The sequence below is a fragment of the Marmota monax genome, unplaced genomic scaffold (genome assembly GCF_021218885.2).
Source record: "Marmota monax isolate L192 unplaced genomic scaffold, Marmota_monax_Labrador192_F-V1.1 WCK01_AAM20220418_F8-fsc00440, whole genome shotgun sequence".
Lineage (NCBI taxonomy): Eukaryota > Metazoa > Chordata > Mammalia > Rodentia > Sciuridae > Marmota > Marmota monax.
In genome coordinates this window covers 82,772-109,397 of record NW_026693298.1, presented here as the reverse complement: position 1 = coordinate 109,397, position 26,626 = coordinate 82,772, and the positions used below count along the sequence as shown (strand labels likewise).

General features: G+C 37.5%; 2 pseudogenes; one reads left to right on the top strand and one right to left on the bottom strand.

Annotated features, from left to right (window-relative positions):
- The first annotated feature begins 9,355 nt into the window (after positions 1-9,355).
- Positions 9,356-10,457, top strand: LOC124100913 (actin, cytoplasmic 3-like; annotated as a pseudogene).
- Positions 10,458-13,637: 3,180 nt separating this feature from the next.
- Positions 13,638-26,626, bottom strand: part of LOC124100907 (protein ITPRID2-like) — a 49,937-nt pseudogene continuing 36,948 nt past the window's right edge.

Genomic DNA, 26,626 nt, shown 5'->3' with positions numbered 1-26,626 from the left:
TTTGTATTAAGTCACTAAATTCATGGCAATATGGTGCAGCTACTTTAGGAAATTTACACATCTGTGAGGTTATAAAGCAGTCCTCTCATCATCTTGGATAAATCCCTTAAACAACCTGACTTGCATTTCCACCTCTGACTAACAAGGAGATTGAGTATGCAAATGTCGCTCACAAAGTTAGATTATTTCAGTGGTTACACATGTAGAATAAACTAATGCTCCAGACGGGGTTAGGAAAAGGAAATCATCCATCTGTGACATGTGAAATTTGCATCTGGTCATAGCCTGATCAAAATGTGTTCAGAAAATGATGTGAAAAAGAATCATAGAGTCCCCTTCAAAGCCTTTACAGATTAAAAATTACAATGTCATATTATTGAAACTGGAAACAAACTTGGAAAAGGTTCATATTATATTGCATAATTATGTTTACCAATGCAAATCTTTAAAGTATAATTGCTATCTGTATATAGAAAATGAGTTATGAGACCAGGCAGAGTACTTGGAATCAGACATGGTCTCTAGATGAAATTGTTTTGAAAGAGAGAGCACTTTTTTTGTACCAAAGGTATTGAATTATTACAAAAGCATATCCTTTAATTTTTTGGCACAGGAGTCTTTGCAGCCCATCTGGTTTCACTTGATAAAATGAGAAGTGTTTGCTTACTAAAAACGTATGCTTAAATATATGTTTATATTTAAATATGTACTTAAGGGACTGGGGTTGTTGTTCAGTGGTAGAGCTCTTACCTAGCATATGTGAGGTACTGGGTACTTGATTCTCAGCACTGCAATATAAATAAATAAAATAAAGGTCCATTGACAAATATATATATATATATATATATATATATATATATATATATATATATATATATATAAAAATTCTGCCCCTTTAGGGAAGAAAGATAGTTTCACTCACTTTCCTCTGTAATCTCACTTTTTTCTCAGAATCAAGATTGCACTGGGTTTTGTCTTGATAAAACCAAAGGACAAATCACTCAGTGCACCAGGATCTGTATCTGCCACATGAGCATCTGTGATGCAGACAGACTGTAAGCTGAGCAGAACAAGTAACTAAAACATCATCATTTCATCAGAAACTAATGAAATTTATAATAACTCTGTTTTACTCATACTTTAGTCATACATGGAGGTAAAAAACAAAAAATACCAGCTGGAAATATTTAAAAGAAAACAATCCTCAATGTCAAAATAGTTCTTAACTCTTGAAATTCAGGGCTGGGAAAACTTTAAAAATAGCATCTTAAGTATCCCCCTCTTTTTTGTAATAATCTAAGAACTAGAGAAGAGTGGATAGAGCTGGTTAAGTATTTGTTAAATATTTTTCAGCTAAATATATTTGTGCTATAAATAAGTTTAATCCATGGACTCCTAATTAACTTATACTTGAATTATAATCATAGAAATAATACATATTTGATAGACCAGCTGACTTTTAGGAGGTTGATAAAATTCCAATTTATATTATTGCACTAATATTCAAAAGTAAATAGGCATAACAGTGAAAGAAGGTATTTGTTAAGAGCAATGACTGCTTAAGTCAAATGTGTTCAGAAATTTTAGAATTTTGGTTACAAATTTTCACTGATTTGGAAGATTCTTTACTTAGATTTTCAGCCCTAGGAAATTTATAGCAGAATCAGAAAAAAAATATGAAATTAATTTTAGTGTTTAGGAAAACTTGGTGGGGGGAGAGGAGGGGATCTAGGGTCCAGGAGATCTAGCAAGGGAGGAGAGAAGTAAGAAGGAGAAAGAGAAGGAGGAGGAGGGAGAAAAGCTTTCACTACACTGCCTGCTTAAAGGTAAGAACCTATAAGGAGGTGAGGATGAGGAAGTACACAAACAGACTGCAGGCCCAACAGACTGGGAAGGCATGCTTCCACAGAAGAACTTAAGCTACTCTGAAAGAACATGCTCCTAGAGGAAGAAGGAAGTCTCCTGCCATCTGGCTCAGGCAGACAGTGGCAGTTGAGAATGGCTGACTTTCTGGATGACCTTCACTGGGTATGGCGACTCCATGGACCAAAGCCTGTGGTTGAAGTCATGCTGCTAGGAGTAGGGCCTGACTTTGTTGCAGGACTTCTGAGGGCAGGGTTGACTGGCATGCACTGGTGGGAACAAGAACTGATGAAATGCAACCACTGCAAAGTTCAGAGCCTGGTCTTGTGGCACAGCTCCTAGGATAAGTGCCCTGTGCATATATTGGATGTTGAAGAACTGGGCTAGGTCTGGATGCACTGCTGAGAAGAAGACCTGGCTGGGTGGCAAAGATGAAGAGGGCAAATTCAGAGGCCCCATTCTGGAGAACAGGTCCTGAAGGTTTGGCTCTGCTGTGGAGATCAGGGCCGGTTTAGGGGAACCACTGCCGAGAACAGGGCCTGATGCAGATGCATGGCATCATTGATCAGGGCTGGGCCCACATGCATCATTGTGGAGAACTGGGGCTGGTCAGGTGGCACAGCTGAAGATTTCAGGACGTGGCCAAGTGGACGGTTATGGTAAGCAGGATCTATTGCAGATGCATGTTGTTCAAATGCATGACCTGGAAGGGTGGTACTATTGCAGAGGGAAGGGCCTAGCCTGCCAGTTTGGCAGCAGAGGGCAGGTCCTGGACTGGTTGGGTGATTCCAAGTAGAAGCTTGAGAATGGCGGTGGCTGCCGGGCTCTGGGTGGAAACCCCGGAGAAGATCGCGGCAGGGGCACATATCATTGCGTAGTAGAAGCCCCAGGACACAGGTAGCACCCTGTAGGCTTTGCAGCTTCATCATGGCGGGGCTGCGTCCCACCACAGTTGGTCCTGGCCGCTGGTCTCGGGTTTCTCACATCTAAGGCTTGCCTAGGAACCACGGCTACCCCGGAGGTCCACACGCCGGTTTTTTGGCACACAGTCCAGGGTCTTCACACGCAGTGGAAAGGATGACAGAAGTGGCGGAACCTTCTGGGCTTCTCTGTTCCAAAAAGAGCCTCATTGCTGTCGGGACCAAAGCAACAGGGTCTTAACAGACCATCCCACAGACATGGTCAGAGGCTAGGATGGGCTCATTCTTCAGCCCTATGTGCACCTCCACCCTGCTGGCGCTTTGGCTCCTTTTCTCCAGGTGCTGAGTAGCCATGCAAGTGTTCTTGATTTCTCATTTTTACGCTTGCACATAGTGAAGGAGCTGAGAGGAGTGGAAATTTCAAATTCACTCACTACCCATGATATACATATTGCTCAAAGTCAATGAAGTTTAATATATTGGGAAGCGAGTAGGCTCTGCATTAAATAAAAAAAATATTAAGCTTATAAGACTTGACGAAGTAAAAGCTGCTGTAAGGTTGATTTTCAAAGAAAATATTTTGGTTCTATTTGACTTTTGACACTGTTTATCTGTATTATTTTCATGATCAGACTTTAAATATTTCAATTGAATAGAGACAGAATTTCTTCAGTAAAAAATATCTTTTATCAATAAATCAAAAGTTGCAATGTTTTGCTCCCAATACTTAATGCAAACTTTAGCTCCAGAAAAAATAATACAATATTTTAAATTAGTGAATGTGATATTTGGCAAAAGCTTTTATAAGTTTTAACTAACTAAATTCTATTCTGAAATCTCAGGCTATCATTTTGATGAATATTTAAGTGGAATCACCATGGTGGATGGGCATGCCTATACTTAATAAATTATTTATTTAATTCCTTCAATTTTATTAACAGATTTAAAATTGGCTTTAAGTAATAGCTGGTAAAATAAAGGATCAACAAATTAATTTCCTCCTTGTTATTTTTCTTTTACCCTTCAAGGAGATATTACATATTTCCTCATGAGAAAATATTATAGATAAGACTTTTCTTTCTTGGATAGAGTTCCATCCAAACCATCAACTGTGGACTATAGACCTAAAAAGTATTCATTCAGTGTCTTCCTATTTTTCAAATAATTATAACTATTTAAATTATTTCTTCTGATTAATATTATCTTCTAAACGAATATTGTTTCTGATATATATATATATATATATATATATATATATATATATATATATATATATAATTTATTAGGGACACTACATGATTTAATATATTCCAGTTTGTAGAATGAAGCATGGATTTTAATAATTAAATGTTGGTTTCAATTCATCTTTTTAATATAGTACATAGACATTTTTAAAAAGAGTTTTGCATTATTGACTTTACATTATCATATTTTTTTGGAAAGGTGAGCATTGAGCCTGATGAGGATAAAGGTTTAGAAATGGACATTGATTAACACATAATCATACATTTACACATTTTGAAAATATTTTTTTCTGTTTCTCAAATATTATGTTTTTGTCCTGGAAATAATTCCTATATGCATCATTTTTTTTTAGAATTTAAATTCATTGTATTAGGAAAATAATTTAGTTTTTTTTTTGTTTTATTTCTAGACCTCATTTTAATAATATATGAATTATTAGAAAAAATTACATGAAACTCTGTATCTTGCCTTATATGGGCGCTCTGTGTGCAAATACTATGAATGTTAGCCTGTAGAGAGTGTTCAAACATATCCAAGAAAAGCACAATATGTAAGCACTAAAATTTCAGAAATCCATTCATTTTCTTTTTTTAATAAATATCATATTTTTATTTTTTATTTTTTTATTCTACAACTTGAGTATTTTTTTTTAATTTTTTATTAGTTGCTCAAAACATTACAATGATCTTGATATATCATACATTTGATTCAAATGGGGTATTAATTCTTGTTATTCCACATGTAAAGATTGCAGGATCACATAGGTTATACAGCCACATTTATACATACAGCCATACTAGTGTCTGTTGTATTCTGCTACCCTTCCTATCCCCCCTCCCCTCCCTTCCTCTCCCATCACCTTTCTCTACCCCATCTACTGTAACACATTTCTCTCTCTTTTTTTTCTTCCCCCTCACACCATTCTATATGTAATTTTGTATAACAATGATGGTCTCTTTCCATCTTCCATGAAATTTCTTTTCTCTCTCCCATTCCCTCCCACCTTTCATCCCTGTTTCATGTAATCTTCTTCTCATGCTCTTTCTCCCTGCTCTGTTTTCAGTCGCCCCCTTACATCAAAGAAGACATTCAGCATTTGTTTTTTAAGGATTGGCTAACTTCACTTAGCACAGTCTGCTCCAATGCCATCCATTTCTCTGCAAATGCCATGATTTTGTTATTTTTTAGTGCTGAGTAATATTCCATTGTATATAAATGCCACATTTTTTTATCCATTCATCTATTGAGGGGCATCTAAGTTGGTTCCACAGTCTAGTTATTGTGAATTGTGCTTCTATGACCATTGATGTATCTATGTCCCTGTAGTATGCTCTTTTTAGGTCTTTTGGGTATAGTCCGAGAAGGGGAATAGCTGGGTCAAATGGTGGTTCCATTCCCAGCTTTCCAAGGAATCTCCATACTGCTTTAGTTGGCTGCACCAATTTGCAGTCCCACCAGCAATGTACAAGTGTACCTTTTTCCCCACATCCTCACTAGCACTTGTTATTGTTTTACTTCATAATGGCTGCCATTCTTACTGGAGTGAGATGGTATCTTAGAGTGGTTTTAATTTGCATTTCTCTGATTGCTAGAAATGGTGAGCATTCTTTCATGTATTTGTTGATTGATTTTATATCCTCCTCTGAGAAGTGTCTATTCATATCCTTGGCCTATTTGTTGATTGGGTTATTTGTTTTCTTGTTGTTTAATTTTTTGAGTTCTTTGTATACTCTGGAGATTAGAGCTCTAACCTCCATCCATTTTTTATAAAACATACAGAATTGATCTATGAGCAACAAAAGTGAACTTTTGAAATTCAATTCTGTATACAGATATTTTAAAGACAGTAAGTTTTAAGAATATAACCAGAATTTAGTATACTAAGTGGTTTGGATAAAGGTTGCCAAAAGGTCTGTATATTAATGGCTCAGTCCCCAGGGCAGTACTTTTGGGAAGCAAGATGGAACTTTGGGGGAGGGGCTTTTTGAGAAGTCATTATATCTCTGGGGCATGTCATTGCATGGGATGGTGAGACTACAGCCCCTTTATCTTGCTATTTTTTTTTTGTTGTTGTTTCTTGACCAAGATGTGAGCAATTTTGCTCCAGCATGAGCTCCCATTATTGCTATTGGTCACCCACAACAGAAAGGCAGTGCATACACCTGATCATGGGCAGGAGACTGAAATTGTGAGCCAAAACAAAATGGTTTTCTTCACAATTCAATTATCTCAAGTGTTTTGTTAATCTGATGGATAAATAACACAAATATCAAAATGTACTTTCTATATTGTTAGGTGATTAAATTCCTTTGGCATAAATTATACTAAAGGCTTAGATATGAAAAGTACCCTTTGAGATAATAAAGATTGTCTTCCCCTGGTGGCATTACCGCCAAAGGCTATTTCTTTCAAAGTCCAAATGATTGGTTGATGCTCAAAACTCAGAGTCCAAAACCATCCACAAGAGATGCTTCAAGTTTAGGTCAAATATCCTAGGATCTTAGACTTGGTACTAATTATAGAATTGGGGAAAGTCATCTTTTTATATTGCCTTCAGTGAAGACAGACGAGTTGGCAGCTTGATGGAGGATGCTGTACACTTTAGCCTTTCTGTGCATGTGAGTTGGGGAAAGGGGGTTCTTGTAACTTTTTGTGTGTTTATGTGTGATGCTAGGAATCTAACCAGGACCTCATATATGCTAGGAAAATGCTATGCCACTGAGCTATGCCCTCAGTATTTGGAACTGCTTGTACTAAAAAGCAAATGTTTAAAACTTTACTCCAAATTCACATTTTATACTCTTTCTATGTCACAACTGCTGATATTAGATAATATTTGTCTGACATTCTAACAGTCATCTAGAAAGAAAACATTTTTATGCCTCCTGACTCCAGCTTCTAGAATTCTCCTGAACCTTCACTAAACTCTGTTAACGACTGATGTTTATTCTAGAGTTTATATTTTTAACCATTATTGTCTTTCTGGTAAAAAAATCAGATATGAGGATCTCAGAATATACATCATGAATTACAGCAAAAAAAGCTACTAAATGCTATTCCTTCAAGTTAACAGCACAGAACCAGGCCTTTTGATTTTTTTATCACATTGAGATATGAATCACATACCACAAAATTCATCAATTTAGAGAATACAATGCAATATTTTTTAATACACCACCAATACCAAAGTCACATTTAGAACTTGAATCCTCATGCCTTTTAGCTCAAAAGCTCACACCCTGTCTCCTAGGCCCACTACCCTAAGTCATCACTAATGTTTGATTTTTAAATTTCTGAAACTTCATGAATACTTTGATATAAATCTTCAACTCCATGGCTAATACTCTTTAAGGAAAAGATTATTTTTGAGCACTTGTAGGTTTACAGAAATATTGAATGGAAAGAATAGAATTCTCTTATGCCTTTCAAAACCTCCAGGTTCCCTACTTACACTAGTGTGAGGCATTTGTTATAATTGATTATCCAGAGTTTATACATTCCTAATAAATCAAGCTTGGAGTAGGGTTCATTCTTTTGTCCTATGAGTTTGCCAAAAGGATAATTACATGTATTCCTCATTACAGTATTATATGGTATGGTTTTATCACCTTAAAATCCTGTGCCCCAGCTATTCATTACTCCTCCTTCCCCTGAGACCTTTCTGCTCAGGGCTGTTTTTATTGTATCCACAATATTATCTTTTCCTGAATGAAGGACAACTAGAATTACACAGTATATGGTTTTTAGATAGATTTCATTTACTTTACATTTTGCATTTAAGGTTCCTCCATGTCTTTTTGTTAACTGTTTATTTTTTAAACATTTAATATTAGATAATGTTCTGTTATATGGATGCACTATAGTTGGTTTATACATAAATCTACTGAATGATATTTTGGTTTCTCCCAATTCTTAGCAATTATGAAGAAAATTTCTATAAACATACATGTGCAGGATTTTCTGTGGAAATGTGTTGTGAACTCATAAAATGAAAAAAATATGATTGTTAGATTATATGTTAAGTGTCATAGTAAAAATAATTCATTCAAAAATAACAAATATCTTTATTTCAGATTCAATTAATATATTAAAATTTTGACCATTTGGGGGGTGTATCTTCCAAAAAATTACCTATTATTCTGACAAATACCTCACTCACCTAGAATATACTCTCACTTTCAGTTATTTGCAATATCTGTGCTAGACTCCTGACATTGAATTAAAACTGCTGTCATGTTATTATTGTTATCTTTTGGTTCTGAAAAGTCTACTATGACCAAAGTCACAGTCTTTTCATTTATATAATCTTTTAATTCTTGGTTCATTTAAATTCTTATGAGGAAAAAACAATGGAGAAGAATAAAACAAGCTGTAAGCTTTTGAAACAGTGACTCTTATATTCATACTCTGCAACTGTGTTGGGAGGATGTACTGAGCCAGAGCCATGCTGTGTTGTCCCTTAGGTGTTGCAGTGAAAGCAGCAAAGCATTTGCATGCATGTGATCTCACATTTTCATCTGATTTTTCCAGGAAAATACAAACACTTCTGCATTTCAACTAAACTTGCAGCATGTGAGGTCCTTAGGTAAAAGGGCATACATCTTTTGCTATTTTTTCCCTTCCCTGTTAACATGTAGTCATACATGTATATCCTCAGGGGATTGTTTTCAGAACCCCCACACTCTGAAAATACCAGAATACACAGAAGCTTAAAGTCTATTAAAGTAGTGTAGAATGTGCATATAACCCTTACATCCTCCCATATATTTTAAGTCATCTCTAGATTGCATAAAATACTTAAGACATTGTAAATATTATGTGGATAATTTTGTATTATTTAGAGAATAAAGACAAAATAAATCTGTATCTGTTCAGTACACATGCCATTTTAAAAATATATATTTTTGATTTATTGTAGGTAGAATACAGAACACAAGATCTGTGGCTATGGAGGGCCAACTGTGCTTAACTGAGAGTCCTTCTGGGGTCCTGGATTATGAAATTCACTCTTGCACTGAACATGGAGAGAATTTCTGGGCAAAGAAAAATAATGCCAAAGGAGATATAATAAAGGATACTTGTAAAGTGGGTGCTTTATGTGGTTTCCTTCAATTTTATTTCATAACAAAACTAGTAAAAATTGTGTTTATAGTTAAAAATGGTAAGATTCAAAAAACAGATCATGTTTTTTGATTGACAAATGTCAATAGTAATGCTATTATATATGTGTTACATATACATGTAACATATACAATAGCAGAAACATTGTGAATGCATTATCTTGTTCATGTGCTGGCCCGAGCTCCATTTCCTCCTGCAGCTTCACAATGGCAAGGGAAGAAGAAATCACTAAGCTCATAACTGACAATAGCTCCAGCATGTGCAAAACTGTCTTTGCTGGCAATGAATCCCCCAGGGATGTGTTTCCCTCCATCATCAGGCATCCCCACCACCATGGTATAATGGTGGACAGGCACAAAGCAAGTTCAGCATCCTAACCCTGAAGGAACCCATGGAGCACAGCATTGTCACTAACTGGGATGACATGGAGAACATCTAGCACAACACCTTCTAGTATAAGTTGCATATGGCCCATGAGGAGTTCCCAGTACTGTTGACCAAGGCCCCCCTGAACCTCAAGGCCAACAGAAAAAAGATGACTCAGATCATGTTAGAGACCTTCAAAACACTGGCATATATGTGGCCATCCAGTTCATGCTGTCCCTGTATGCCTCTGGGAGCACCATTGGCATTGTTATGGACTCTGGTAACTAGGTCACCCCCATAATGCACATCTGTGAGAGCTATGCCATTCCCCATACCATCCTGTGTCTGGAACTGGCTGTCCAGGACCTGACAGATGACCTTATGAAGATTCTGATAGAACATAGCTATAGCTTCACCACAGCAGGAGATCATGTTACATCAAGGAAAAGCTGTACTATGTCTCCTTGGAATTCAAGCAGGAGTTGGCCCCCTCCCTGAGAAGAGCTATGAGCTGCCTCACAGGAAAGTGATCACCATTGGTAATGAGTGTTCCCTGTGTCAGGGGCACTCTTCCAGCCCTCATTCCTGGGTACAGAACCCTCTGGCATCCACAAGACGACCTTCAACTCCATCATGAAGTGTGATATCAACATCTGCAATGACCTCTATGTCAACATTGTGCTGTCTGGTGGCACCTCCATGTATTCAGGCATCACTGACAGGATGCAAAAGATCACAGCCTGGCACCTAGCACCATGAAGATCAAGATTATTGCCCCCTCTGAGCACACATACTCTGTGTGGATTGGCAGCTCCATCCTGGGCTCAGTGTCTACCTTCCAGCAGATGTGGATGAGCAAGCAGGAGTACACTGAGTCAGGACCCTCCATTTTCCACCACAAATGCTTCTTGATGGACTGAGCATGTTCTGGGCACCCATTTAATGAGCATATTCTTGGTTATTATTGTTGTTACTTTTCACATTTTTTAACACAAATAAGGCTAAATAGGAAACCATTTTCCTTTTTCGTTCATAAAAACGAAGAGTTTAGACTGGATAAAACTGAATTCAAATAATTCATGTATTAGGAGAACAAATATAAATTACCTCTATTTGGAAAAAAACAACAACAAAAAAAAAACAGCTTATTCATTTCAATCCATTCAAGTCAGAGGCCCCATTATTTTGACAATATTCTATTATGTAGTCTAAAACACAGAAGAAGAAATATCTCCTTATAAGAAGACTGGGCAATGCAAAAGTACATAGAATTTAACATAAGGCACATTTCCAAAAGAAAAAAAAAATAATATGTGAGATGTAATAAAATTACATTTGTTTGGGGTAAAGCAATGAGGTTTACAGTGTAAGAACATTGAGCAGTTGTAGGTAATTCTAACCTACTCCTATTAGTAGCCTCCTAAAGAATTAAGAGCACTTTTTACAACAGTACAGATTGTTTTCTTGGAAATGACACTAATTAACAGCAATTAAGGGAAAACCATTGGTTGATTCAAGCTTTCATAAAAGTAATCACAGTATATACCATATATATATATATATATATATATATATATATATATATATATATATTGCACAGTAAATACCTCATTGAGGTCAGTGTTGTAAGAAGCTAATCTGAAGAAGTATGTTATTTATAAATTGGTTATATTTGGAAGTCTTCAAGTTTTATAATTCTACTTAGGGAATCAATTGGAAAAATATAAACATACAAGTAAATATTAGGCTTTTCCAAATGCTACAGTTTTGAGAGATTAAAAAGAAGTAATCAGCAAAGTGCCTGATTTCTATGTATATTTATTGAAAACAAATGCAAAAAAATATACATTGAACAAAATATATTTCAAAAAAGTAATATACATTGCACATTGTATATAGAAGCCCATCTCAGGAGACAGTATTTTCTGAAGTACAGATAAACCTCCAGCAGTGTATATCATTGATAATTCAAATAGTCATAACTGCAGGATCCAGGCCAACCTAAAAATTACACTAATGACTATCTTACTTAGGATTCGATGCTGTACTTGAAGATACTGCTACTAAAAGTCAACTTAAAATTTCCCTTCTGATTTCCTCCAACAATTTACTCTTTAGTCTCCCAGATACCTTGCTGTGACTTGTTCTGCTCTATAATTCTATGCATTTCTTCAGGCATCAGAGAGAGTTTTCCAGGCCCTTCTTCCATTTAAGTTAGGTCCTACAATCTGTGAGTCTTCTTCTTTGGCTGCTCAAACTTCTTCAGAATTATCCAACTCTGGAGGCATCTGCACAGAGTCAGAAGGCACTCCAGTTTCTCTGTTAGCATGAGAGGGACCAGAATACACAGAAGATGACTCTGATTATCATCCACTACCTGTTCAAGCAATAGAGTCTGGGTCACTCTGCATGAATTGGGCTGGCAACCAAAAGACCACACAAACACAGAAATACTTTTTTGGGTGGGATGAGGGATGGCTCTGAGACCTCAGTTCACACACTGGAGGAAAAGAGGACAAGGGAGACAAGAGGAAAGAGAAAGAGAGCACCCTGAGCCCTTTTTTTAGGGGAAAGATATTTGATAGAAAATTCTTCCCAAATAAGGCAAAGGATTGTCTTATAGCAAACACAGGGGGTGTAGCCCAACCCCATAGCTGCACAACCTTGCCGAGAGAAGGTGAGGCTTACCTGCCTTTCACTGTGTGTGATGCCAGTTCCACACCCCTATTACTCAAGGCTGAGGAGGCATGCTCAGCTCCTGTTCAGGGCAGCCCCCACGACATCTTATGTTGAGTAGGAGAAAACTGATTCTGAACTTTCTCCAGGAGGGAGTTCATATTCCATTTCTCCAAGTTGCAGGCCCAATTTAGACTTCAAATACGACTCTTCTCATATCAGTTCAGTGACTGGTTCCATTACATAAAGCAGAAAATAAAATGACAAGTTATCAACACTTCTACTACCACACATTCCCACAAGTGCTGAGAAGTGAAAAGGAAAGACACCTGCACAACCTGAAACTTTCCATCCACGTCCAACATCAGTCCTGAAGTTCCATTCAAACTGAATTTCTCAAACTCTGCAGCTGATCAACTTCATATCTTTCCTCCTCAGTCATGTGGTGATAAACCTTGGTTTTGCTGATGCAGCAATGCCAATTGTAAATCCATCATTTGTATTCTAAACAAATTCCGCCTTTGCCTCATTACTTGCAGCTCCTGAAAAGTATTTACATAAAGATATAGAACAGATGATTTCTGAGTACTACATGGAAATGCAGCAAAATCAGGTCCTCTCATTATAGGGTTCCATGAAAGATTCTGCAGTGAGTTTCTAATATTCTGCAACAATCTTTGAAACTGCATTTCTATGGCAGAAGGAGGATTCACATAGCACCCTCAGTAAGGGCAGGCAGCAATATCTGTGTGAGTAAGGACACATGATAGGGGAGGCAAAGGCACTGTAGGTGGTACTGGAGATGTTGGAAACACTGTGTGTGCTCAGAGTTCTCATGTGCTGACACAGGGGCCTTTCCTGTCCCCGAGAGTGGACAGAGTGAAGGGAGAAGTGGACCAAGACATCTGTACTGGAATGAACTGTGATCAGGCAGGAGTCCTTCCATGACAGCATTCCTACAACATCATCACCTCACTCTGGGTGGCTTCTTCTTTCTTCACAGATGATGGAGAGATGAATATGATAGATTTAACCAAAGACTGACTGTCATGTTCAGTCACCCCTTTTCCCGTTCCTGTTCCTCTTTGGGTATGTATTTATCAGGTGAAGGAAGGTGGGCTGTAGCTGGTCTCTTTCCCTAAAGACACAGAAGACACAACTCTTACTGGGTTCAATAAACTTGTTGGTAAAGACTGAGACCTTCTTAGAGGATATCCAGCTTTTTCAAGCAAGTATCTTTGTTTTAAAAAGATCTATTAATTTTATCAGGCTATGCCATACTCTTATTAGACAGAGTACAAACCTTCATTTGAGCTCTTTGCAAAGCTGTATTAACTCTTTCCACAGAAAAAGGAGGCTTCACTATATTTTCAGAGCTCATATCACTGCATTTTGCTTCAACAGAAGCCAGAACTTTCAGAATATGGTGTGTGGTATACTGGGCAAATTCACATCACTTTCACCACTTGTTTCTCTATGAGCTCTACTGTCTGTGCTGAAGACAAATCCTCTTCTGTTTTGGTACTTTCAGCAATGTGATCATCTGGACTACAGGTGGACTGCACATATCCTGTATTCTCAACAGTCCCACATTCAGCAACTGTTGCTGCCTTGGCTCTTCCTTTCTGAAGAGGGGTAAGAGACTCCTCTTCTGACTCATGGAAATAAGGTTTGTCTTGTGCTATTGGTGTAACAAGGTCCTCAACAAATGATGTGACTGTTGTTTCACTGTCACAACTATCAGCACTATTCCTCATGGCTTTCAGGGACCCAAGAACCTTAAAATAATTACAGGAGAGACTGACAGTGGAATTTTGGCAAAACCACTACTATCAGAACGCTGACTTGAAGTACATAGCAGATGATCTCTGTTGGACTTGGTGAGACTTGGCTCATAAGTGGACAGAATATGAGGAGCTTCTCCCTCTATACTCTGAACATCTTTCATTTCAAAGGAGTCCTTCTGCTATGTTATTATATTTCTTATGGATGGGATCATCAATGGTGCACAAGGCTCTTTTTCAAGTGCAGACATAGGGACATTTTTCAGCTCACTGTGGTTGGACATATTGAAATCACCACCTGAATCTGATTCTACAACAGACTCCTCAGGCAATATACTCTCATGACTTTGAGACTCTTTATTCTGTTCAGTCTTAGTTTGTTTTTTTTTTTTTTTGGTTAAATTTTCTATTTGCTGCATCAGAAAATCTGTCAGTGTCAGCATTCTCTGAAACCCCTATGGAAACACCCAAGGCTTCTTCTTTAACTCTAGCTAACATAGAAGATGAGTCTTTCTTTTTTTACAACTTTTTGAGATTTTTTAAATCATTTTTATTGCCACATTCTTCAATCATTGAAGCATTTGGAATCTTTCTTTTTTCAACTGCTGGGGAAGGATTGTTACCTTCTCCTTTCTCTGTTTTACCAAAAGTTTACTTTTGATAGTGTTTTCATTCAATGATTTGCATTGTCACTTAGAGTTAAAGGTGAGGCGAGTCTGCTCCTTGGTAGAGGTCATTGAGGACATACTTCCAATTCTCTGAAGGGGAGTCCCAGAGACTTGAGAGCATAAAGAAGAAAAAAACATAAATTAGAAAATACATTTGCTATAATAATAAGCATGTCAATTTTACAGAAGTGGCTTGTTAAAGCATGATTTGGATTCCATGGGCTGTATGAGCACTCAAAAATTCTTTAATATTAGGGCTGATGTTGTGGCTCAGTGGTACAGTGCTCACCTGGCATGCATGAGGCACTGGGTTCCATCCTCAGCACCACTAAAAAATAAAATAAAGGTATTTTGTCCACCTATAACTAAAAACTAAATGTTTAAAAATACATTAATATCTATCCCTGTGGCAAATTATGAAGAATTTAAAAATCTGGAAGAAATTTTAGAAGCAATGTCTGGTTCATCTTGTCGAAATCCAAGATTATAAAGAATTTTGTCAAGATCTTCCTCACAAAGTTCCAATAATTCTGAAACTCTCTGGCTCTTCCCAGACCCAGCAGAATTCACATTTCCCTCTTCTGATGAAACTGGAGTCTTCTCTCTTTGGCTAAGATGTTATTGCCATTTTAAATTTGAGTATCACTTTCATGGAGGTGGTTGGCTTCAGTTCCTAGTGACAAATCATCTTCAAACTACCTCCATTTTTTTGCTGGGGGTGGTGGCACCTGCCTGTAATTCCAGTGGTTCAGGAGGGTGAAGCAGGAGGATTGAGGGTTTAAAACCAGCCTCAGCAATTTAGGAAGGTCTTAAGCAACTCAGTGATAATCTGTCTCTAAATAAAATACAACAAAAGGGCTGGGGATGTTAGTCAGTGGTTGAGTGCCCCTGAGTTGAAGCACAAGTACCAACAAAACAACAACAAAATGCTCCCTCTCTCTTCTTCCTTTCCTCCCTCTCTCCCACTCCCCTCCTCCTTTGGTGTCCTTTCAGGCTCCCCAGCACCAGCAGAGCCAGGCACTGACAGCAGGGTCACAGCGCAGGAGGGCGAGTAGCAGGAGATAGCAAGCCCCTGGCAGCCAGCCTTCACATTTCTATGCACCCCTCCCTTAGAGGGGATCCTGAAGTATAAATTTGCCCTGGCAAATATATACACTCTCATTCTAGCCTCATAAAACAGGAATAAGCCTTTGAAAAGAAATTAACTTGAATACAAGGTCAAAATCAGCAACAAATTCTAAGATCTAGTGCTGACATGAGACACAAGCTTGTGTCTGGTGTCAGCACTGGATCTTAGAACTTGTTGCTGATTTTGACCTTGTATTCAAGTTAATTTTTCCCTTGATATATGTTTAATGTCCTGGGCATATCTTTGATTTAAGCCCTTAGTCCATGTGGCTCGGCCATCTAGTGCCTGAAGTAAAAGCATGCATACAGGAGAGAAGTCCATGGCTTAACAAATCTGAGACCACAGCAGTGATCTCTGCAGGGTATTGATGTGTCCGCTGACAGATTGTTCCAGGATTGCTCCAGCTGGCAAGGATTCCTGGACTAGTTGTCACTTCTTGCTGGTCTAATGGGGTAGGAAAGTCCCAGACTTAGGACCCAGTTTCTGTTCTTACCATTTTTTTCCCACCTGACCACCATTGGTTATTACTTGCCTTGAGTTGGAAATGGTTTGCATTTTAAATTATGTAAGTTTTTGTGTGTGTATGTATACTCCATTATTTATGAGATGACAATTTTTTTGGTTTTCTACTGTTACATGAGAACATTAGCTCCCAGCAACAATTAATGGAGTAAGGAAAAATAAGTGCTTCAGTAAACTGAAGGGAAAGAGAGAGGGAGAAAAAGAGAATGCATTATCTTAAAAAATACACTTTTTAACTAAGACTAAAAAGCAACTTGAAATAAAACTAATGAAATCATGCCATTCTCAAAGGTGTAAAAATTTAAAAATTTACTTAAATATATACAAAAAGATCTTAATAATGAAGATAGAAAAGCTTAATATTTTTAAGCTGCCACTTCTAAATTTATCTGAAATTTGAGCCCACTTCAATAAAAGTTATACAAGGATTCTACAGGGTGCTAAAATGTCTATGGAGCTCAGTGATAAAGTGCTTTCCTAGTAAGGAAGAGTAAGAGGTGGGGTTTGAAACCATAAACATGGAAAAGCAGTCAAATAGGATTAGATGGTGTCAGACTCTACTACACCCTCCATTGTCACAAATACTTGCTATACACAAAGCAAATGGAGAAGCCATATGAAAGAGCACTGGTGATAGTGAAAAGAGCATGCATCCAAATGTCACAAATGAGAATTGGATATTAAAGTGTAGAATATTCTCTCAGTGGAATATAACGTAGCTAGGGAAACAAATATACTACAGATCTGCCCAAGAAAGTGAACAAATCCTAATACATATTAATCCTAATATTGCTGATAAAAAGTGATCCAGATGACATTCATTATTACAATTTTTATAGGTTCAAGAAAAAATGAAACAATATATTACATACACAAATTTTTTATGAGAAAAAATACATAGGTTACTGTTTTAATTCATGAATTCTAGAGTAACTTAACAGTCTTCAATTAATTATGTTATTTTATATTGTAATATTAGTGAAATATCTGTATTTTAAATATAATAATAAATAATGTTAATATTTCTGTTATAATATTATTTGTATTATAATGCTTTAGTTTAGCTTTTTTGTGGTGCTGGGTATGAAACTCAGGGGTTCCCTCGTGTCAGGCAAGGGCTCTACTACTGATCTAACCCCCAATTATATTTTAAATAAATATTAAAATCTAGTAAAATATTATATTGGCCAATAAATCCCTCAAAATAAAATAGGTAAGAATCATATCAGGTAAAAACTGTACCACTAACCACTGGGACTAGTGTGGTCAACACAAATATCTGTTCAATCAAAGGGAAATCTAAATAGTTCTAATATGGTTAATAAAAGTCTAATTAAGCTAAAGTTTTCTACTAAAAAAGAAAACAGGTTCTTATATGTTCAGTTACTGATTTTAAATACCAGAGGAAAGACCAAAAATAGTCTGCAGGGCCAACCTGGCCATCTCCACTGGTCTCCATCCCCAGGGGCCCTGTTTTCTGCACAGTCCTACCAGGTCATTCACCAGAAACATCTGCATGATATTAAGGTTTATATTCATGGAAAGAATATCACAGTTTAAAATCCCTCGGTATCATTCTCTTCCCTGTCATGGTCCAGCTTGATGGTGAGGAGTCGTATTTTTCCATGTCCCATAGTAGAGCAAATCCTTGGGTCATAATCCCTGAAGCCACACCCTGGAGACAAGGGGGCAGCTCTTTCTGTCTGGGTATTCACACATGCAAACCGGCAGAGAGAGAAAACCAAAACAGAGGTTCAGTTAACAATGAAATACCCACAACCTGACTTTAATTTACATTCTCAGAGTCTAATTTATCACACAGAGAGATTAGGGTGATTTAACATGAGCTACGTACAAAGGTGAGAAGAGAGTTTGACGACTCCTGAGAATGGAATTGTTTTTCAATGTCTTGTTTTATAGATGTTTATTTAGCCAATAAAAATAACACCATGAACACCTTTTGTTTTTGTAATTATAACTCTGTCTTCTCCCATTGTGGAGGGTTTTTTTCCTACTGAATGAATATTCTATAAATATCTTTTGATACTAAAATGGAACAAAAGCTGAGTAAATAGCTTGTCCTTTTCTTTTGTTCTGTTAATGTGTTAGTAGGAAAGAAAATTTTTCTCTGATGATACTTGGACTAAAAATAAATAGTGAATTAAATATATAATAATATTGATTATGTAACTACTGTGTTTTATATTTATTCAATCACCTAAAAAGCCACAATGACACTTAAAATGTTCCTATTGACTTATTTAAACAGATTTTGATTTACATTATGGAGTAAGCTTACTATACTCATATTATGCCAAGCATAATCAAATACCAGGATTAGACCTACGTTAACAGAAGAATTTTTGGTAACATCAAGTTTGATTCTTTGTTCCATGTTTTCCCCTCTTCTAATCTGTTCTGGTAGCCCAGCTTTTTGATTCCTTGCCTGGACTGTCTAATGCAGGATAATCCAACAGCCAGAATTAAACAGCAATTCTGGGGCATTAGTGGGGAAGGGAGATGTAGAGACCAGGGCAGGGAATTATCCTGGTGAAATGTTCAGCAGTGTCCAAGAAGGAGTAAGGACTCAAAGAGGATGGTAGGCTGGGGCCCTGCCAAGGTTGCATGTGGGAATGGACCAACTGGAACTGACGGTTCCTTGAATGTTGTTGGAACCTGGCCTGAGTCAGGTGGAGGGAGGTAAGAGGATGAATGGGGACCATCTTCTTCCATTTGGCCCAGGAAAACTGGCATCTAATGTGAGCGGATTCATAGAAAATATAACAAAATGTTGTCACATCTTCTGTACCTTTTAGTCTCAGAAAAGAGATCAACATCTGTTATACAGCCCATAACAGTTTAAATTATGAGTTCCAGCATTATTTTTATACTACCTGTTTGAGGTTCAATTTTCTCACATGTCAGTTTCCTTCTGTTTCATCTCATTCATCACTGCCTCTGAATTATGATCACCAGATTTGGAGCTTTTTGAAGATTTTTGATCTAAAATCTTCCTTTTAAATATTTGGATTTTCAACTACATATTATATCCTTCCCACGCATAGTATTTGGATTCCTACCCCAACTAGTCCACCTGTGGGGAAGCTGGATCTATGACTTTGTAACTTTTCTTCAGAAGTTCTTGTACCCCCCCCAATTTCCTTCAAGTTAGAATTCATCATGCAAAGTAGAATATCTTTCTGTAATGTGCCATCAACTTCTGATATTTTCTCCCTACAGAGATTTGCCTCCCCAAATTCAACTCTACCTGATACCTTAACCCATGGTGCTGCAGAAATAAAGACCAACCTGGTGAAACTCATTTCGAGCTTGATACAGTCAGCACTTGCACTTGAGGAAGACTCATGGGAAGCCAGAGGTATGGGAGAGCTTCATTGTGTAGTAAAGGGAAGGCTCTACTGAGCCTTGATGGAGGCTTCTGGCTCTGGGAAGCTGCAGATATCTAACTAGAATCTTCTGTATTTGACCTTCTGTAGTTGATCTTACATTAGAAGTAGGGACAAAATGTAGGGAAATTGAAGTCCTGGCCATCTGAATCCAACTGTTACAGAATTGACTACTTGACCTCATGATTTGTTGCTAGAGTTAGAAGTCTTACCTTTACAAGTCTGACCTATAGCAGGCTGCTTCCCAGGGCTGGGTATCTAAAGAGGGGACTATTGGCTGGGCAGGTGGCTACAGGCTGTGGGAGAGAGTTATGTTTTAATATATGGTCTGATCATTGTCTGCCTGTGTATTAATTCAAAGTTTCCATGATTCTTCATTTCTTTGGTTTCCTTCATCAGCTGCAATGACAAGTGTCTGCCTCGCTGTCTTTTCTCTGAATGCTGAAATATTCTGTGGGTGAGTCCTACATCTTGGACTTCCCTCTTTTGCCTCTGAATGCACCATTTACTTGATCTCCAACAACCCTGTAGCTTTTGATAGAGTTTAATATCTTGTTGCCTCACAATCCTGTTATTGCAGACAATTCCCAATTTTGGTTCCACAGCTCCAGCTTTGCCTAGATCTCTATAGTCATATATGCTGGTTATCTATCAAGCAATTGTCAAACCTGCACTCTAAGGCACTTCTTTCAGTATTTAACTCTCAGACAACCCATGACCCTTGAAATTTTAATTAGTTATAAAACAGCAGTGATTTTGGAAGCAACATGGAAGCTGCAAGGGAATGCCCCATTTCCTGAACAGGTCCCTGAAAAGCCAGAGAACCTAACAAACCCATTTAGCCTCCATGGTGTACCTGTTGGTCTCTGCTCAGAGCTTAGCTTGCTTCTAGGGATACATTTCTCATGAGCTGAGCAGGTGCAGAAGAAGGTGAAAAGTCAGTCAGGACTAGAATTAATCTGGGAATATATATAAAGTTGGTTCCATATCATGAAAATTATATTTTATTGTATATTTTTAAGTAGACACATATGTGAAAATGCTTACTTTAATCAAAACTAAGGCTATGCCCTTTTTGAGGGAATTAGATTTAAATACAGCATCAGTCTATTTTAAAAATATTTTCTGGGCTAAGGCAACATGGCGGCAGGCGCGGAGAGATCAAGTCTCTGACCTCTTCAGCTGCGCGGGCATAGGGAGTCGTAAACCGTCTAAATGCTGTTTGCTCAGGATCAAAAGGCAATGCTGAGCTGACATGGATCTGGGGCGAACAGTCTGGGCCTCTAAGAACACACACGGAGCCCGGATCAGCTGAATTCAAGCTCCCATTCACCTGCTTCTCGCAGACAAACTGCTGTGACTCAGCAGTAAACAGTCCCACTGAAACAACTGGTCGGCCCTTCTGCACCTACGGAGGTAAATGCGAACTGAGCCTTCATAGGCAGTGGCCACAGGATTGAAACGGGGCTTGGGAGAGCCAGTCAGGACCCACCCGTTGCATTGGTCACCCGGCAAAGGGAAACGAACTTTTGCCATTTGCATGGGATACCACCATGGCAGAGAACTGATGTCACCAGAATGCGGCGGAGGAGATAACTTCATTGAAACCAGCGGCGACAGGTGTGTAACCCCCTAGCCTTCCCTCTCCACACAGCAGGGAAACCTTAAGGGCCCCTCCCAGCTCTCCCGTGAGTGCGATAGCCAGACCAAGGGAATCAGGAGTGGTGTGGGACCCGCGGCACGAAACTCTCGGCTACCGCTCCCACCAGTGCTGACAACTGAGGTCTCTTGCACCAGCTACTGGGGGCGTGGATACCGGAGGGCAAGAAAATTTCACTGAGCATTCTCAGCCCCAAGCTCTACAAACTTAGGGTCTAAGAGAATTGCAAACAGGGAGAGTGTGCCCAGTCCTTCATGAAAACAGGGCTCCCAGGAGCAGCAAACCTGGTGTGTAGCCAGTATTATGGTGAGCATCACCGGTGAGCAGGGCCTGGCTTGAGGAAAAGTGGGGAAGTGAACAGACACAAGAGAAGGCCCTAGGCACTCAGGATTGGAGACCCGCCCAGTCTGGGAAGAGGAGCTGCTGCATAGTGGTTGGTTCCCACATATCGAGAGGAGAAGCTTGGCCCAGTAGGCAAAGCTCCACCTCCTGGAAGACAAGTTAATCAAACTCTAAGACTGCATTTATTAATTTTTTTTTAATTTGGGTTTTTTTTCATTTTCATTTTTTTTTGTTGTTGTTTTTAAAATTTCTTTATTTATTTATTTTTTATATTTTTAAATGTAAATTTTTATTTTTTTAAATTTTTTTTTCTTTTTTAATTTTCTATTTTTTTCTTTTGTCTTTTCATTTCTTTTCAATTTTCTTATTCCCCCTTCCTTGAATTCTACCTGCTTACTATCATTCTCTTTAGTGACTTCTTCCCTTCCCTTCTAATACCTTTCCTCCCAAGCATCAAATAAATTTATAGGAGTAAACAATAACTCAGCAGTCAAACAGAACAAGAAGTAACATGAGCAGCATGAAAAAGCAAGGAAGAAAAGGAGTACAAACAATGCAGGACAGCCTAAATATTCAGGAGGACCTAGAGTCATCAGAAAAATGGTCATATAAAGAACTCAAGGAATACCTTAGACTGATGGAATGGAACCTTAAAGAGGATATGAGACAGCAAATTCAAACAGTGAAAGAACACATTGAAATTGAATTACATAAACAGATAAAAGAATAAGTTAAGCATCTTTATCAGGAGATAGAGATTATAAAAAAAAATCAGACAATAATTCTAGAAATGAAGGAAACTATAAACCAAATTAAAAACTCAAATGAGAGTATCACTAACAGAGTGGAGCAAGTAGAAGCCAGAACGTCAGATAATGAAGACAAAATATATCATCTTGAAAAGAGTCTAGCCAACTCAGAAAGGCTGGTAAAAAAATCATGAGAAAAACATCCAAGAGATATGGGATAACATAAAAAAAAAAAAAAAACAAAAAACAAACTTAAGAGTCATCGGGATAGAGGAAGGTATAGAGATTCAAACCAAGGGAGTGAGTAACCTGCTGAATGAAATAATTACAGAAAACTTTCCAGAAATAAAAAAGGAAACAGATATACAAATTGTAGATGCATACAGGACACCGAACATACAAAATCACAGTAGACCAACACCAAGACACATTGTTATGAAGATATCCAATATACAGAACAAAGATAAAATATTAAAAGCTACAAGAGAAAGGAGGCAGATTACATTCAGGGGTAAACCAATAAGGTTAACAACAGATTTTTCATCACAGACGCTGAAAGCGAGAATATCCTGGAACAACGTGTTTCAAACACTGAAAGAAAATGGATGCCAACCAAGAATTTTGTATCCAGGAAAATTAAGCTTCAGGTACCACAACGAAATAAAAATCTTTCATGATTAAAAAAAAAAAGTTAAAAGAATTTGCAGCCAGAAAACCAGCATTGCAAAGCATCTTGAGCAAAACACTACATGAGGAAGAAATGAAAAACAATAACTAAAACCATCAGTGGGAAGTGCCTCAGTAAAGACAGAGGGCGGGAGGAAAGCTAATCATTGAGAAACAAACTAAATTTTTTAAAAAAAAGATAAATAATCAAACATGGCTGGAAGTACAAACCATATATCAATAGTAACTCTAAACGTTAATGGCTTAAACTCTCCAATAAAGCTACATAGACTGGTAACATGGATTAAAAAAACAAATCCAACAATATGCTGCCTCCAGGAGACACATCTGATTGGAAAAGACATACACAGGTTGAAGGTGAAAGGTTGGGAAGAAATATACCATGCACACGGTCCTCGTAAGCAAGCAGGGGTGGCCATCCTCATATCAAATAAAATAGACTTCAAGACTAAGTTAATCAAAAGGGATAAGGAAGGACATTATATACTGTTAAAAGGAACCATTCCCAACAAGACAAAACAATTATCAATATTTATTGACCAAATAATGGTGCTGCGACGTTCATAAAACAAATTTTCCTCAAGTTCAAGAATCAAATAGACCACAACACAATAATTATGGGTGACTTCAACACACCTCTCTCTCCATTGGACAGATCCTCCAAACAAAAGTTGAATAAAGAAATTATAGAACTCAATATCACAATCAATAACCTAGACTTAACTGACATATATAGAATATATCAACCATCATCAAGTGGATATACTTTTTTCTCAGCAGCACATGGATCCTTCTCAAAAATAGACCATATATTATTCCATAGGGCAACACTCATTAAATATAAAGGGATGGAGATAATACCATGCATTTTATCTGATCATAATGGAATTAAACTGGAAATCAATGATAAAAGAAGGAAGGGAAAATCCTACATCACATGGAAAATGAACAATATGTTACTGAATGATCAATGGGTTACAGAAGACATAAAGGAGGAAATCAAAAAATTCTTAGAGATAAATGAAAATAGAGACACAACATATCGGAATCCATGGGACACAATGAAAGCAGTTTTAAGAGGGAAATTCATCACCTGGAGGTCATTCCTCAAAAAAAAGAAAAAAAACAACAAATAAATGAGCTCATACTTCATCTCAAAGCCCTATAAAAGGAAGAGCAAAACAACAGCAAATGTAGCAGAAGGCAAGAAATAATTAAAATCAGAGTGGAAATCAACGAAATTGAAACAAAAGAAACTATTGAAAAAATTAACAAAACTAAAAGTTGGTTCTTCGAAAAAATAAATAAGATCGACAGACCCTTAGCATGGTAATGAAGAGAAGAAGAGAGAGAACTCAAATTACTAACATACGGGATGAAAAAGGCATTATCACAACAGATGCTACAGAAATACATAAGACAATTAGAAATTATTTTGAAAACCTATATTCCAATAAAATAGAGGCCAACATCACCCTGATTCCGAAACCAGACAAAGACACCTCAAAGAAAGAAAACTATAGACCAATATCTCTAATGAAGCTAGATGCAAAAATCCTCAATAAAATTCTGGCGAATTGGATACAAAAACAAATAGAAAAAATTGTGCACCATGATCAAGTAGGATTCATCCCTGGGATGCAAGGATGGTTCAAAATACGGAAATCAATAAATGTTATTCACCACATTAATAGACTTAAAGATAAGAACCATATGATCATCTCGATAGACGCAGAAAAAGCATTCAAAAAAGTACAGCATACCTTTATGTTCAAAACATTAGAAAAACTAGGGATAACAGGAACTTACCTCAACATTGTAAAGCTATCTATGCTAAACCTCAGGCTAGTATCATTCTGAATGGAGAAAAACTTAAGGCATTCCCTCTAAAATCTGGAACAAGACAGGGATGCCCTCTATCATAGTTCTCAAAACACTGGCCAGAGCAATTAGACAGACGAAAGAAATTAAAGGCATAAAAATAGGAAAAGAAGAACTTGAATTATCATTATTTGCAGAAGACATGATTCTATACCTAGCAGACCCAAAAGGGTCTACAAAAAAACTACTAGAACTAATAAATGAATTCAGCAAAGTGGCAGGATATAAAATCAACACGCATAAATCAAAGGCATTTCTGTATATCAGCGACAAAACTTCTGAAACGGAAATGAGGAAAAACACTCCATTCACAATATCCTCAAAAAAAAAAATACAATACTTGGCAATCAACCTAACAAAAGAGGTGAAAGATTTATACAATGAAAACTACAGAACCCTAAAGAGAGAAGTAGAAGAAGATCTTAGAAGATGGAAAAATATACCCTGTTCATGGATAGGCAGAACTAACATCATCAAAATGGCGATATTACCAAACGTTCTCTATAGGTTTAATGAAATGCCAATCAATTCCCAACGGCATTTCTTGTAGAAATAGATAAAGCAATCATGAAATTCATATGGAAAAATAAGAGACCCAGAATAGCAAAAGCAATTCTAAGCAGGAAGTGTGAATCAGGCAGTATAGCGATACCACATTTCAAACTATATTACAGAGCAATAGTAACAAAAACAGCATGGTACTGGTACCAAAACAGGCAGGTGGACCAATGGTACAGAATAGAGGACACAGAGACTAATCCACAAAGTTACAACTACCTTATATTTGATAAAGGGGATAAAAGCATGCAATGGAGAAAGGATAGCATCTTCAACAAATGGTGTTGGGGAAACTGGAAATCCATATGCAACAAAATGAAACTGAATCCCCTCCTCTTGCCATGCACAAAAGTTAACTCAAAATGGATCAAGGAGCTTGATATCAAATCGGAGTCTCTGCGTCTGATAGAAGAAAAAGTTGGCTCCGATCTACATATCGTGGGGTCAGGCTCCAAATTCCTTAATAGGACACCCATAGTACAAGAGTTAATAACAAGAATCAACAAATTGGACTTACTTAAACTTAAAATTTTTTCTCAGCAAGAGAAACAATAAGAGAGGTAAATAGGGAGGCTACACCCTGGGAACAAATCTTTACTCCTCACACTTCAGATAGAGCCCTAATATCCAGAGTATACAAAGAACTCAAAAAATTAGACAATAAGTTAACAAATAACCCAATCAACAAATGGGCCAAGGACCTGAACAGACACTTCTCAGAGGAGGACATACAATCAATAAACAAGTACATGAAAAAATGCTCACCATCTCTAGCAGTCAGAGAAATGCAAATCAAAACCACCCTAAGGTACCATCTCACTCCAGTAAGATTGGCAGCCATTATGAAGTCAAACAACAAGTGCTGGTGAGGTTGTGGGGAAAAGGGTACTCTTCTACATTGCTGGTGGGACTGCAAATTGGTGCCACCAATTTGGAAAGCAGTATGGAGATTCCTGGGAAAGCTGGGAATGGGTCCACCATTTGACCCAGCTATTGCCCTTCTTGGACTATTCCCTGAAGACGTTAAAAGAGCGTACTACAGAGATAC